We start from the raw sequence: 16,387 nt of genomic DNA on the forward strand, positions 1-16,387 counted from the left end.
GGGAGGGAGGACCAATTAGCTGGAGCAGTTCTCGGAGTTGGGCACCGACCATGTTTGCCAGGCTGACACATTAGGGTGTCACAAGCCAAGTGCCCTAAGCAGCCAAGGTTACAGCCTCAGCCTGGGACCTGGAAGGTGACAGTGTCCCCAGATGCTTCCCTCTGACCCAGTCTCTCTGGCTGCTGGTGGCCCGGAGCCCGCTTTGGGATTGCCTAGTCTGGCCTAGTCTTCTTCACCAAGCATCCCTTGGGATTGTCCGTGTATAAATGCCCCCTTCTGTGTGTAAATACCCCCTTCTGTGTGTAAATGCCCCCTTGTGTAGGGACACCTGCCATTTGATCATGGGCCTGCTCTCTCTAATATGACTGACTTCCTCTTAACTCCATCTACAAGGATTTTACTTCCAAATCAAGTCTCCCTCTGGGGAGTGGGGGGGGGGGGTGTCAGGACTCAATGCATACGGACCCAGGAGGACATGGTTTTGCCTTCTGTAAAGGGTGTCTGCAACAGGATGAACTGAGCACCACAGAGCTCAGCCGTGACCAGGTGAGCCAGAATCACTCCCCAAGGTGGCCTTTTTCAGGGAAGAGCACACCAATTGGTTGTCCACCGTCAAATGGTCAGCTCTGAAAACACACATACAAGTAACATTATATGGACTAAGTAGGTTATATTTAGGAATATATATGTGTGTATATATGTATGCATATATATGTATGTATACATATGTATATGTACATTATACATTCAATAACAGTGAAAAAAAGAAGCCATGAATTTGAAGGAGAGCATATGGGGTAGGCGATATAGAAGAGTCTGAAGGGAGGGAAGGGAAAAGAGAAACGTAATTTTATAATTTCAAAAATAATGCATCAGTCCCTATCATCTCCAGTAATCTATCTATGGATGGGCAGCATGGGGGTACAGTGAGGGGAGGCCCTTTTCCTCCTGCCTCCCTATGTGCCCACAGGTCAAGAGGCCAGACCCATATCTGTGAGGTGTGGGAGCCAGGCAGCTGATTTTTCCAAAAGTGTCAGAAATATCAGGATCTCAGAGCCTCGGAGATTTATATAAGCCACAGTTACCAGCCCTTGGGTATCTAAGGGGGCTGAGCCTAGGCACTGCAGGGTACAAAGGTTCAACATCCAGTGGGTAAGCCTTGAGGATCTCCATGGAAAAAAGATACCATCTAAAGTCCCAGTTATAAGAAGCAGCAGCAGCAGCAGCAGTGCTGTGACCCAATAAGATGGACTCACTGCCTTCAGAACAAAGCCTGGACTATAAGGACACACACCTGTCCCTGGCCAGCACACTCTTAGACATGGGCTCAAAGAGGCCCACTCATGGTGTGATGGCGACACCTAGTGGCCACCTGGGAAATGGCACTCCTAGGCCAGCGGGCAGGTCTATGAAACAGCAGGCATTTTCAATCATGTGTCAGCAGCTAGGTTAGATGTGAGTCACACACCTTCTGGTCTCCCCAGGCCCTAGTGGGACATCAAGGTCCCCTCCCCATTAGGGATATCCAGACACATGCGCAGCCTATTTCAAGAACACACCTTGCAGGGCTGAAGAGATGATCCAGCAGAGGACAGAGGACCCATGTTCAATTACCAGCACCCACATGGTGGCTCACAACAGTCTGAAACTCCAGTTCTAGAGGAATCCACGGCCCTCTTCTGGTCTCTGTGGACACTGCTAGCACATGGTACACAGACATGCAACTAAGTAATTCCCAGCGCGCGCGCACACACAACTTGCGTGAGAGGGCAAACCTAGCTAATCCGGCAACAGGCTTCCTTCTACCTGAAATCACATACTTCAGGTCTCCAGTCTCCTGCAGGAGGGAAGGGACAAGAACTCGGTGCCCACCAGAGCCTTAGGTTGGAGATGTAACCCAGAACCCTTAAACAAGCCCCACCCCAGCCTGGACTCATGCTCCCTACCCCTGAAGTAGAGGAGAAAGGAAATAGTTGTTTAGGTGGAAGCTTTGCAGGTGCTTGCTACATACCTAAGGAGTCTGGGGTGATTAGGTGGAAGCCCCACCTCTCTCTCTTCCCAGACCCCGCCCCTAAGAAAGCCTGCCAAGAGTCAGCCCCTCCCATCCTGGGGCTGTTCAAGACCACACCTACAGGCTGCTTAAGAACTGGTCCCCATACCTGGTCCCCATACCTGCCATGTGCTCTAGTGATTCCTCTCCTGCCTTCCTGAGAGTCACCCGGGAGTTGCTTTGCTCTGCTCAGATTAAGCCTGGATTTATTAATTCGGCTTGATTGGCTTATTGCATGGACAGCATTACTCACTACCAGGGATCAAAACTTTTCAATAGTGTGTGGTCCTTTCCCAGGGAGACATTAACAAAGGTCTATTTAGGCAACCAAAAACAGAGCAAAGAAATAATTCCACCCAAGTCTGACTTGGTGACCTAGTGAGTTCATTGAATTTACTTACAGGAGAATGGGTGAGGTTACATTCAGGTGCACGGTGACTCAAAGACCACAGCATCACTAAACAGTCCACCTGACCATGAGTGACAGACTCAGGAGAACAGCATCCCTGGAACCTCCTGCCCAACTTGAAGGCACTTCCACCAGAGAGTCTGCTCCGCCAGCAGCTTTAGGGCTATAGGGTGGTTAGGGATTGGGGCGGGGCAGGAAGGAGGGGTGGGGGTTGGGTAGTGCTTGTGAGTCTTTAACTTTTGAGATTCTGAGTCTGGCCAGTTTCCTTGGCTTCCTGGGCCTCCTCCCTCTTAGATGGGAGTGCTCTCCCCACTCAGGGGAATGGCTAAACAAAAGATGGGATTCTGATAAACCACTTCCAGGGCATCTGCACCTCTGAGACCCCATAAGCAACTTTCAAGACCCTGAATCTTACTGTCAGAGAGAAGAGGTTCAAATCCTGCCTCTGCCTGTCCCGGCTCTGTGGACTTGAGCAGTTCACTATGCTCCTATCTGCCCTTTGCCCCTTCTTGGATAATCTGAAGATATGATGACATGTTGTCAAGCACCCAGGCATGGGACCTTCCTCACAGCAGGTGTTCTAAAGGAACATCTTAATGGATCCAAGACAGGTGCAGGTATGTGGAGGTGGTAACCAAAGGAGATAAGGGACATGATGTCCTCAGCCCTCTAGATGGTCAGTCATGAGTTCACGGATCTGATCATGCAGAAAGAGCAGGGGAGGGAGGGAGGAAGACAGGCATCACACACACACACACACACACACACACACACACACACACACACACACACACTCACACACACACACACACACACAATAAGCCCCTCCTAACAGCTCCTGTCCACCATAGCCTCATCCCACACCCTACAGCTACCTGGAAAAAAAATGGAACCACCTAGAGAAGAAAGGGTTCCTCTCCTTCTGCTCTCCCCTCCCCGAGCCTAGCCCAAAGTAGAGCCTGAAGCCCAGGTACAGGGAACGGGGAGGTATCCAGGTGAGGAGCACTCAGCCAGAAGGAGACTTTCCAGAAAGTACCAAGACGTGTCTGTTAGCAGGAGTCAACTAGCCAGGGCAGTGTTGGCCTCTTAGACAACAGCGGGGTGCCCCCACAAATGCTAACCCTGAGGCCTGGAGAACATCTAGATCCTTCCTGTCTGCCTTGGGGCTCTGACCCTTCCGAGGCCAACCTCACTGTGTGGCTGGAGACCTCCTCCCTCCAAGTGTCCTCCTCTTCAGCCAACACCATCTGTGATGAGGCAGGAGGGTCTTTCCCCTCAGTATCTGGAGATAAGGGCGAAATTGAAGCCTAGAGAGTTTGGGGGGAAAACTGTCCAAACCACAGAGCTAGAAAGCGACGGGAGCCATTGACATTAAGTTTAATATGATTTTATTTGATCCGATGTATCCAAAATATTATCATTTCAACACATAATCAATATAAAAATGTTAGAGATGGTTTGCATTCTTCTTTTTTAACAGAGCCTTCACACAATCTGGTATTTATTTAACACTTACAGTGAACATGACGCTTTCATCAGAAATACTTGATTCGGATCGAGCAGGCTCCTCCGCTGCTGCTGCACAAACTATAAATGTGAATTTGTTGTTCCAAACACACTTTAACAATTTCTAGTAACCGAATTGAATTAGAAGTGTGTGTGTGTGTGTGTGTGTGTGTGTGTGTGTGAGAGAGAGAGAGAGAGAGAGAGAGAGAGAGAGAGAGAGAGAGAGAGAATGTGTATATGTGGTGCATGCCTGTGTACACGTCCGTGTGTAAATGCATGTAAAAAGCGGAAGTCAATGCCAGTCTCCGTGGCCATCCACCTTATCCTTTAACACACTGAACCTGGAACTCACCCATTTGGCTGGACTGGCTGGCCAGGGAGCTTGGAGACCTGCCTGGTTCCACACCAGCCCCCCATGCTGGGACTATAGCTACATACCACCCAGCTTTTACCTGGATACTATATGCTGTGGGTGCCCAGAAACCCATTTGCAAAATAAGCTCTTTTTTTTTTTTTTTTTTTTTTGGAACTAAGTCATCTCTCCAGCCCCTGAATAAGAAGACATTTTTTATATTTTTAATTGATTAGCATAAAATTAGCAATTCAGTTCCTTGGTAGCACAATCCATACTTTAAATGTTCAACGGCCACATGGGCAACACCCCCAGTCACTTACAGCTTGGACCTGCCTCTCAGTGTGTCCCCAATGGTGGTTGCCCTCCATAGCCCATACACAACTGTGGATACGCTCCTAGAGCTGAATGCCAGCAGCTGATGCCCGGATGGGACATAGCCTAAAGTCCCACAGGGATGTACACATGCCCAGCATTGCCCAGTAGGCCTAACTGGCTTAACTGCCCTGCCTGGCTCCTTGCCTGTGCATCTACTCTGTGCTACGGGTTCTCCCTACTGCCCCTGCGCTTTTCTCCATGGACCCACCCTGACCCTTGGCCTGGCTGGAGGTCTCCCATGTCAGTAAAGCTTAGTATGAAAGTGTCCACTTCATACTTTGAGCTATCCAAAGAGTCCAGGAGACGTTCTTACGGGGGTAGCGGGGATCAGACCCTGCCTTTTCCAGTGGACCCCCTAATGAACAAGAGCGGCTGCCCCAGCGCGTCTGAGGGATGAAGCTAACTCCCAGGGCTCTACGGAACGAAGCCTGTCCCTAGCTTTTGGCTAACAATAAAAGACTTTTGTGAAATTCCATGGCCCAGCGTCCTCAGGACAATTTCCTTCCAACCCAGCAAGATGGAACCGACCTGGGGAAGAGGAGAGGGAGACAGACACGTGAGAGGCCCCTGTAGGCTGCCCTCAGGGACCCGTGATTCCTCTATCTGCCGTGCCCACCTCACAGCTCTGAGGCAGCCCTGACCTGCTCCCCTGGCATCAGCCCTGGAGTCACAGGTGGTCCTGTGTCTTTTCTGGAGGGTCTGCCACCCGCTCCCTTCTGACCTCCCACTGTCGCTATGCCTTGTCTGAAGACCTGAGAGGGCTGGCCAGACGGCTGAGTAGGTCAGTAGGTCAAGGCACTTGCCACCAAGCCTGAGGACCTCGGTTTGATTCCCAGAACACACACAGTGCAAGGAGCGTTGTCTTCTCCAGCCTACCCATGCACACCACACACATACACACACACACACACACACACACACACACACACACACACACACACACACACACTAAATGCATACATACATACATACATACATACATACATAAAAATATATAATTTTAAAAAAATTTAAGACCCAGTCAGGTAATGGTGGCACACGCCTTTAATCCCAGCCCTGGGGAGGCAGAGGCCACCGGATCTCTGAGTTCCAGGACAGCCTGGTCTACAGAGAGAGTTCCAGGACAGCCAGGGCTACACAGAGAAACCCTGTCTTAAACAAACAAAAGACTCTATAAAAGCCTGTGTCTAACATGCCCCCCAAAAAACAGGCTTCCAAAACCCAAGCCAAAAAACAAAACAAAAACCAAAAACCAGAGCCCCCCTCAGAACTGAGAACTTTGGGGAGCCAACACTTTCCTCTTTGACCTGTGCTGCTTTAGCTTGACGTAAGCTGTCCATCACCACAGCAACGGGGATCTCTACTCCTCCCTCCAGGGTGGACTGAGAGACAACCTCACCCCCACCCCCACCCCCACCCAACTCCCGGAACACTAAAAGCAACCCTGAGTGTTGACCAGATGACGCCCTGTCCTTCCTGCCGAGAGCCTTCCGCAGCTCTCTGGGGATCAGCTGTGTCTCCCCTGGCCCAGTTCCTTCTGCCCCATGAACTCTTGCTTGAGACCTTGTATGCCGAGCTGGGTGAGTTCTGAAGGGTCCCTGGCCAAAAATGTCTGGCTCTCGCCCACCAGACTTGTCTAGTGTCTGGCTATGCTAATTTCCAGGCATTTTATGAACACTGAACGAGTCTGATTAGCCTTCTAGAAGAAGTCCTGGACGAAGGTTCATGTGTGCAGATGTCCTCATCTTCCCACCTCGACGATGCCCCCACCCTGAGCTCATCTTGAACTTGAGCCGGGAAGACGTTTTTTTCTAGATTTTCCAACCTGGGTTCGGGGGACAATGGGGGTTATGCGCCCACAAACCACGGGTTTGGGTCCTTGGTGGGAACTCTGAAGCAAGCCTATTGCTTGAGCTCCCTGCTACCTGGAAACTCTATCATTTTCCTCCCTGGCGGGAGGGGGGACTGTAGTCAAGTCTGGCTATCTCCCTGGTCACAGTTATATAGCCTTTGTGAGGTCCATCCATGAGGAACTTAATTGTAAGCCATCCCGTGAAGATACAAAATCTCCCAAGTGTAACAAACGTATTTAACCAAGCACACATCCCATCCCCCACTCCCACCCACCCCTACCACCCACCAAACCCCACTTTCTTATCAGCAAAGTTCTGCTTCATAGTCCTTGGCCTTCCCCAGCTGGGAAAACTCTCAGCCGGCTAGCTCCACAAAGGTCCTTGAGTCCCTACTGGCTCAGAATTGGTTTAGTAAAATGGAAGTGATTGACTCAGGGACACTGTGCAACTATTGTGGTACTAAGTGACCTGCTAGCAAGAAAGAAACACTGGAAGTGCTACAATTCCATCTGGAGTCATTAAGTAGAGAAGAAGACTGCCCTAGAGGCCCCCACCCAAGGAGACTGGCCCAAGCCTAATGGGAACGTCCCTAGGCCTTAGGGTATCAGCAGGACACTAAGAGAGTCAGTCCTGCCCTGAGGTGACCAGTCTTGTCCAGAGAGGACCATCCCAACCCTAAGGGGATCATCAGGGCCCTGAGAAAGGGAGCAGAGAGAACCATTCTGGGATTGAAGGACCAGCAGAGCCCTGAGGGGGTCAGCCCAGTCCCAGAAGGGACCAGAAGAGTTCAGAGGAGACCAAGCCAGCCCTGAGGGTACCAGCCTAGCCCTATAGGCTACAAGGGCTCTGTGTGAGCTCTTAGCCCCTTTCAGAGCTTGGTTAATCCTTCTCTCAGGCCTGCCAATCTTCTTAGGAACATACTTCTGCCTTACTTCATATTGCTTGTAAAGATTCCCCCATGACTCTTTTCCAGGGACATCCAATCATCTTCGCCTCCAGGGTCAGTGTTTATCTCAACTCTGAAGAGTTCATACAACACCATAGGACTTAATCGAACTAATGGCTTCAATGTAGCCTCTCATTTGGAGCCCCTGCTGGCCAGGTCTTGAAGCAAGCCTTGAAGGAGGTTGTAAGAATGCTCCCCTGGAGCCCAGTTACCAAGCTGGCCCCCATTCCTCATCATGCTGTAATGGAAGGAGCCCTCAGCTCAGCCCACACTCTTTCCTGGCCCATGCAACGTCTCAGAAGAGCCATGTTTCTCCCTGTAAAAATGGGTGGTCCGTCTCGTTAACCTAGCTGAGCATCAGGTATTGGCTAGCTGTAGGGAGTTGGGGGGGGGGGGGCTTCTTTTTCTGGGCGTGAAGAACCCTGGCTGCCTAAATCTCTCCTAGGCCCTAAAAACATTAAGATGCTGGATTCTCCCCTGTGGAGGACCCAGTTCAGTATCAAGATTTAGAAAAAAATAATTGTAACATCGAGCAAGTGCTGACCGTTTATATGCAAAGGGGTGGTTCAGTGAGAGACCTTCCTTAAAAGGAGGACTGAAGAGATGGGATTTGTGTGTCATTTGTCTAAAAGTTCTAACAGAACCTTAACGAGCAGCTCTGATTCTCCTTGCCTAAATAATGGAAGGAGGACAGTGTGTCACCACCACCACCACCACCCCAAGCTCGCTATGGCCATGCCTGCCCCACCCCTGTTTCCGTCCCAGTCCCAGATCACGCCCTAGTACTGAAGCTCTATTGTTGGGCGGTGGTCCCAGTTCTCGAAGCTACAGCCTCCTACCCAGTCCTTCTCCCAGAGAAGCCAAGCATCCCGTCTAGATCTGCCAGCCCAAATGGTTCGAAAAGCCTCCAGAACCGCCACACTGCTGAGCCCAGCAGGACCATGTTGGGGAATATTATTTCAGGCTGTGTTACTTTTGTTTACGTTGCATTTGTTTAACTCTGTGAAGCTGTGTTAGAACACCTGATGGTCTAATAAAGAGCTGACCGGCCAATAGCGAGGCAGGAGAAAGGATAAGCTGGCAGGTAAAGAGAATATATAGAAGTAGAAATCTGAGGAGGAGGAGGAGGAGGAGGAGGAGGAGGAGGAGGAGGAGGAGGAGGAGGAGGAGGAGGGGGAGGAAAAGAGATGGAGGAGTGAGATGGAGGAGTAGCCAAAGAAGGAGGAGGACTCCAGGGGCCAGCCACCTAGCTACACAGCAAGCCAAAGACTAAGAGTAAGATTTACAAAAGAGAATGGGAAAAGCCCAGAGGCAAAGGTAGATGGGATAATTTAAGTTAAGGAAAGCTGGCTAGAAACTAAGACAAACTAAGGCCAGGCATTCACAAGTAAGAATAAGCCTCCGTGTGTGGTTTATTTGAGAGCTGGATGGAGGGCCCCCAAAAGGAATAAGAAAACAACCAAAAACAGAACCATGGATGGGCACTCCTGTTCTCCGTTATCTAAGCCTGCTCAGGGAGCAGCTCATTTCCCTGTGATGCGCGATCCTTTTGAACCTTACCGCTCAACTTAGCCCAAAGCAGAGGTAGCAAGAGTTGGCTCCCCCCAAGGCTGGCTCACTTATTTTCCCGTTTTCCTCCCTCATGTCTAACTTCTTGAACCTGTAAAATGAAGTAGAACAAGGCAGGCCACAGTAAAATTGGATGTGGCAGCAGCTGGCGAAGCCACAGCCAACCCCAGGGCTGGCCACTCTATCCCACCTCCACCGCTAGGCTGCAGAGGTGGCCGTCAACCCAGGCGCCAGCTGCCCATCAGTTAAGTATAACAGGACTTCCGTCTGGGCCCGTGAAGCCAGTGTGGCTCCCGCCAAGAACTCTTGTCGCCTGTGTGGCAAAAGAGACGAAGGCTGACTCTGGAATGGAAAGGTGACGGGCCAACCAGAGAGAGTACTGGCCACCTTTGAAGGAACTTAAGTACAGGAGGAGGAGGGAAGGAAGGAAGGAAAGAAGGGAAGGAGGGAAGGGAGGGAAGGGAGGGAGGGAGGGAGGAAGGAAGGAAGGAAGGAAGGAAGGAAGGAAGGAAGGAAGGAAGGAAGGAAGGAATCTGGACTGTCTCCTAACTTAAACTACAACCTAAGCAAACTCCCTGATTCCCTGTCTTCCCAAAATGGAACTAGTGTCAGTCTTGCAGGGGTGCCATACAGCTTCAATGGGAACACATAGAAAGTGGTGGGCATCAGCCGGGCGGCAGTGGCACGAGGGAGGCAGAGGCAGGAAGATCTATGTGAGTTCCAGGCCAGCCTGGGCTACAGATTGAGTTAAAGGAAAGGTGCCAAAGCTACACAGAGAAAACCTGTCTCAAAACACAAAGAAAGAGAGAGAGAGAGAGAGAGAGAGAGAGAGAGAGGGAGGGAGGGAGGGAGGGAGGGAGGGAGGAAGGAAGGAAGGAAGGAAGGAAGGAAGGAAGGAAGGAAGGAAGGAAGGAAGGAAGGAAGGAAGGAAGGAAAGAAAAAGAAAAAGAAAAAAAGTAGTGGGCATCTTCAGGTTTTATATGAAATTATCATACTTACAGATCAAATTGCAAAAGGTTTTTCAGTACGTGGAAATGCAGTGGGGCCTAGAAGCCCCTTCTCCCCACATTCTTTATGCCAGCTTCCTTTATTGTAGTCTTCGGTTTGGAACACACACCCCACAACTCAGCTCTGCCCTGTGAACCTACTGCCTGCCTTCAGAACTTGAGTGCCTGCGACCTGGGTTAGATTCTGAAATGCACCCCAACACACACCAGTTCCTATCTTAAATGCTTGGTCCTCAGCCAGTGGGTGGCACTATCTTGGGAGGTTCTAGGGGACTTGGGGAGGTGGGTCCTAGTTCAAGGATGTGGGTCAGTAGGGAAGGGTCCTTGAGAGCACATCACCCCTTGCACTTCCTTTCCGGCTCTGCTTCCTATCTACCTATGATGTGACCATCTGCCCTCTGCCACACACTCCTGCTACCATGAAGTTCACCCCAAGCACGTGGAGCCAAACAATGATGGACTAAACCCACTGAACTGTCAGCCAAAAGAAGTCTTTGCTCCCTTAAGTTGTCTATGTTGAACAATTTGGTTGTGGTAATGAAAAAATACCAGTACGTTGGCTATGAGCCCTTGCCCTGGAGAACGGTCCTGATAGAAGAATTGGATCCTGGCATGGACAAAGGTTTGGTGCCAAGATTAATGGGAGCAGGGTAAACTGAGGCCCTTCACTCAATGGAAGTCATTACTACTAAAGGGCTCAATCCAGTCCTCAGTCTGTTGTTAACCAACGGCATAACCTTTAACCCGGGATTTCCTCCCCGATCTGTCTACCTGCAAGATAAATAAGCGGATGATTTCTTCAGTTCCCTCCAGCTCCAGCATCCTGAGACGTCCGGTGAAAACTGTGCACCCATTAAGCAATTCCAAAGGAATTAGTCTGGCAATCAGAAAGCTAGCAGAGAACGGGAGAAGGAAGAGCACGTGGGGCAGGGACAGGCTGCTCTCCAGCCTGGGACTCTGCTGTGGCGGGTAATTGAGGCTGATGGAACACAGCACCGATTTATGAGAGCTCATGGGTAGGAAGCCGAGGAGGACTGTACATTAGTCATGTCTGAGATTCCTTCTCAGTGATACTGTGGGCCTAGGAGCCAGCTCAGCCACTGCCCAGAGGAAGGGCTTATGGATCCAGAAAACGCAAGAGGGCCAGCATTGCTTATTTTAATAGCAAATAAAAATGATTTTTTTTCCAGGGAGGAAACCCACCAAAAAAAAAAAAAAAAGAAAGAAAGAAAGAAAAGAAAAGAAACAAAAAACTATTAGAGACAGAGTTCTGGATCAAGTCTGGCTGGGACGAGATAAGAAAATGACATGGTAAAGATGGCCTCTGATTTAAGAGTGCGAGCACACCACCCCTCAAAACTAACCCGAGACCTAGGAAGAGAAGTCCTCTTTTCCAACTGCCCACCCCTCCTCCCCAGCACCCACATACTTGTTCAGAGTCAGGTGGGGGACGAGAAACTCACCGGTGATCCTAGATGTCTATCTTCCCATGCTTAGAAGAGGGTCAGTGCCAAGACACAACCACCTTTTCCCGTCTTGTGGGAGAGACCAATATGGAATGAAAAGGTCTAATCAGATGCTCATTCGATTTACGGTTCTCAGACTTGAGTGCACAGGAGAGTCTTCGTGGAGCTTGTTTAGCTGTCTGGGCCCCACACTCTAGGAAGTCGAATTCCGCTGCTTTGAGGTGGGATCTAAACCCACCTCATCTTCATCTCTCCTAACTTTCTGGGTGTCGCTAACACTGCTGGTCTGGACACCAGAAACTGTGTAGCACGGCCGCAGAGCAGAGAAAAGGCCTTGCCTTTAGTTTCCCGTCAGAACCACCTACAGATGAAACCAATCCAGAGCAAATGACAGTAACCTGCAGCCTATTTAGAACCTACATTTCCTTCACTTCCCTCCTTGCTGCCTTCCTTTCCTCCCTCCCCTTCCTCCCTCCATCCTCTTCATCCTCCGAGGCCCACACATTGCTAAACACAGACTGTACCTACCACTCAGCTCTACCTCCACCTCCAAGAGTCTACATTCCTCCGAGCAGAGCCCGGGTCATGCCCAGACCACTCTCTGTGGACATGCTCAGTAGCCAAAGACCTCCAGTTACCCCATTAGAGCAGTGGGAACTGGAAAATGAGGAGTGAACTGGGGGGTGGGGGAGGGTGGCGGCGATGGGAAGGATTTCACGGTAGTGGCTGGGATGGGTCTTGAAGGGTAAGCGAAGATTTAAGTAAAGGAGAAAGATGGTATTCATCTTTGGGCGGAACGCTGAGAGAAGCAGAAGTGAGGGATGAGGAGACCAAGGGGGAGGAAGTGACCACCAGCAACTGTGACCCACGCTGGAGTGACAGATTGGGGGGCATGGGGTGCCACACACAAGCACCTCCCAGTTCAAGAGGCTGGTCCAACTCCGACGACTCTACTGGCAGCTAGTCTTTGCGATGGAAATAATTATTGCTCTGTGAGCCCCAGACTGACAGCTCCCAGTCCTGCCTGGCAGCCAACTTGGATATGTTTTTCACCTGGCTTGCTAGGAATGCTTTGTTTTTTTGGCAGCCTGAGGTGAGTCCCACTCTTCCAATCTCGACTCAGAAGGGCCTCGGCTCTCCAAGAATGGAGTGTCTCGAAACCACACACGGGGTGGTTATGAGTTTCTCAGCAGGCAGCCAGGGCAAAGCAGCATGTTTTGCACAGCGCTTAGTCATAGGTTCCTCAAGTCAAGGTCACGATCAAAGAGAGACACACACAGCCCCTCTCTCTCCTCCCCTATCTCGGAAATCTTGTTTATAAGGTTGCTCCATCAAAAGGCACACCTTTTCTTCAACAGGGCTACATCTGTGGGTACCAGAACACAAAAGCACTTGTGCCAAAATCCTGTGCCTTGAAAACTGAACTCATACTTATTAGGTGTGGTCACATCTTCCCAATATTTGCCATGACAAAGGAGCGCTAACTTGTATACTCTTCTAGTTTGGAGATTAGGAGTACAAAGTCAAGGTGTAGACAGGATCCTCATCCTCCCAAAGCTTCCAGGAAAGGATTTTCCATGCTTCTTTCAGTTTTTGGCAGCCCCAGACAACCCTTGGCTTGTAGATCACAATTCACAAAAGCCTCACAAGTGGCCTTCCATGTGTCTTTCTCCAAGTGTCTTTCTTATTCTAAAGACACCGGTCATATGGGGTGGTGTTACATAAGGACATCAGTCATTGGCTTAGGGATTCATCTTCTCTGTCTATACTGTCTTGACTAAGTAGATATGTACTGTCTGCATTCCCAAATAAGGTAGCATGTGAGGAATCTGTAGCGAAGCCTGCATCCTATCTTTCACAATAATACAGTTCAACCCATCACAGGCACATGTTATGAAGTTGTATTAAAACAAAATCACTGCTGAAATTAACCATCTCCAAGGCCTTCTTCTTCTAGATTAAACCACAAGGGTTGATTGCTTTAAGTAAAATGAAAACTTCACTGTAGATTAGGCCCAACTTCCAAGGTCAACCGAGAAGGACCAAGCATTGGCGCATCCCATCCCTATTAGCCAGGGATTAATCTACGAAACTGCAGGTGAAAATTGGCTCCTTAATCCACTCCACACAGTTGAGACCCCTGGCCGTTCTAGGTGCTGCGGGCACAGCAGTAAACAAAACAGACACAGATCGCTGCCCCCATAATTCACCTGCCAGGGAGGAGAAGACACCAAGACCAGGCGAATAAAGCATGGTATATGTGGAGAGAATATAAAGGCACGGAGGGGTGAGTGAGATTTGTGCTTTTAAGCAGGTCGTGGTAGAAAGACCAAGACAAAGTTAGGGAGTGAGGGCTGGAGAGATGGCTCAGAGGTTAAGAGCACTGGCTGCTCCTACAGAGGACCCAGGTTCAATTCCCAGCACCCACATGAAGGCTCACAACCATCTATAATGAGATCTGGTGCCCTCTTCTGGCCTGCAGGCAGAACACTGTATACATAATAAATAAATAAATAAATCTTAAAAGGGGGGTGAGGGGGGCTGGAGAGATGGCTCAGTGGTTAAGAGCACCGGCTGCTCTTACAGCGGACCCAAGTTCAATTCCCAGCACCCACATGAAGGCCTACAACCATCTCTAACTCCAGTCACAGGTAGTCAGATGCCCTCCTGGCCTCTGTGGGCTTTGCATGCATGTGGTACAAAGACATACAGTCAGGCACTTCTACACATAAAATAAAAATATATAAAATATTAAAATTTAAAAAAAAAAAGCTAGGGAGTGAGGGGTCCCCAGAGGGACAGCGAAGGCAAGGCTCTGTAGTGCTGGCCTCTGTGAGAGCTACTTGCCCTATGATGCAACCATCACACATGAAGGATCCCACTCTGCGGCCATGTGAAAGCAGACTTTGGGTGAGGGCAAAGCAGAACACTTGTACTACACAGGCAGGGGATGGATTTTGACATGCAGCTACCGCAGGTGAGATGAAAACTTCTGGGACCTGGGTCCATGGGAGGTTAGCAGGCGGGAGTCGGGTATGGGAACACACAGCGCGATTCTGTCAGCCATGGGGCAAGCCCCAGACACGAGTGTGGGCCAAGGGAAGTGTGTGCCTCATCAACTCTGTAATCCTCCAAAGAGCTTTTCACCAAGGAGAAATAATGTTCAGAAGACTACGTTCAGCAGCATTCTTGGTACAAACCATCCAAAACTGTCTAGAAAGAATACCCACTAAGATACCAACAGAACCAAAAGTCAGTCTTGTTTTGAGATGTCTTGTGTAGTCCAGGCTAACCTTGACCTCACTATGTAGCCAAGGATGACCTTAAAGTCCTGATCCATCTCCTAAATGCTGGAGTCACAGGCATGCACCCCCCCCCATACCCAACCAGAACTAAAGGCATTTTCTGAAGATGTGATCAGCAGGAATAGATGTATTTTGGAACCTTGGCTTCTAGTTATGCTAATTAAGTTATTGCCTGGTAAAGGGCATGTGTAGGTGGCACCTTGGCTTTCATATATAACTCTTGTAGTGTTCAATTATTATTACCCTGCACTGACTTCATAACAAAATAGAAGCAATCATTTTTAAGGTGGTTTATATTCCTCTATGGAAACATGACCACAATATTAAAATAACTCAAGCTGCTTGATGATGTGCACAACATAATTCTTTGCTTGTAGATGTATGTGGGAAAGAGACCATGTATGTGTACAAAGGAAGTGATCTTGAAAGATAGGAAGTAAATGGTGGTAACTATAAGAAAGTGAGAGCAGAAACCATGGGGGAGCCTTGGCGTTTCACAGATACTCTTCTGTCATTGGGCCGCTTTTCGGTGTGTGTACAGTGAAAGTGTTTCCCTGTACATCGCTTCAGGGCACAATTAAACTTCTGCTCATGTGACAACAGGAAAAGAGACCCTTTGGGACCCTCTCCACCCTTGTTCCTGCTAGAAATAACAGGCCTGTATACTGAGACGTTCTATCTAAGGTGCTAATTTTTTTAATAGTACTGTCAAATATTAAAATCTTAAGTTAAATGGGCCCTATAAGAACACGGAATGAAATCACGGCATCCAGGAAAGAACCCTGAGGTGCTGAGAGAAGTGAGGATTCTCAGGCAACGCAAGGAGAATTCAGATGAAGAACTCACATTGCCCTCTTAGAGGCCAAACTGGTGGGTGCCCTGGAGGGCAATAAAACCGGGACCTTTGGGGTTATCTTGCCTACCGGACGACTCATTTGCATGCCCTCTGGACAAAACCGGACAAGTTCATGTAACCTTGGGCCCTGGTCTCAATCACCGGAATGCAACCGTCCTTGGGTGGGTATGTTTGGCGGGGATGCCTGTGATTCTGGAAGAGCACGCACTCGTCTGGTTCACTCTTTCTAAGTGTTGGATGCCTTTGCTCAACATAAGACACAAATCTACATATTGGCAGCCGTGGCCTTCAAGTCTCCAAGTGGAGTTTGCTCTTAATATTAATCTGCTTTTCACCATCTCCTGGGTCTGTTTTCAATCAGGAGTGAAAATGAGCCACAAGCAATTCCAGAGATGCAATAACGCTCTGTTATAAAAGGCAAAAAAAAAAAAAAAAAAATCAATGTAACATTGTTTGGATACTCACCTTGATGGGCACTAAAACATTTTATAAGCAATTTATTTTTTTTTAATTGGGACCAAAAAAAAAAATCTACATATCTACTTTGAGCCGACGCCAGCTGGAGAACAAACACCGATTGCTACTGTGGTTCCAGATGTCTGTATGGACTTGGGAAGTTCCTGTCTTGGCCTCAGCTTCGTCCTCTGTGGAAACCAAGATGGCGTCCACCCCTCGGGTGGTACGCGTGCA

This window comes from Peromyscus californicus, unplaced genomic scaffold (genome assembly GCF_007827085.1).
Source record: "Peromyscus californicus insignis strain IS unplaced genomic scaffold, ASM782708v3 Scaffold_1__1_contigs__length_55948999, whole genome shotgun sequence".
Classification (NCBI taxonomy): Eukaryota; Metazoa; Chordata; class Mammalia; order Rodentia; family Cricetidae; genus Peromyscus; species Peromyscus californicus.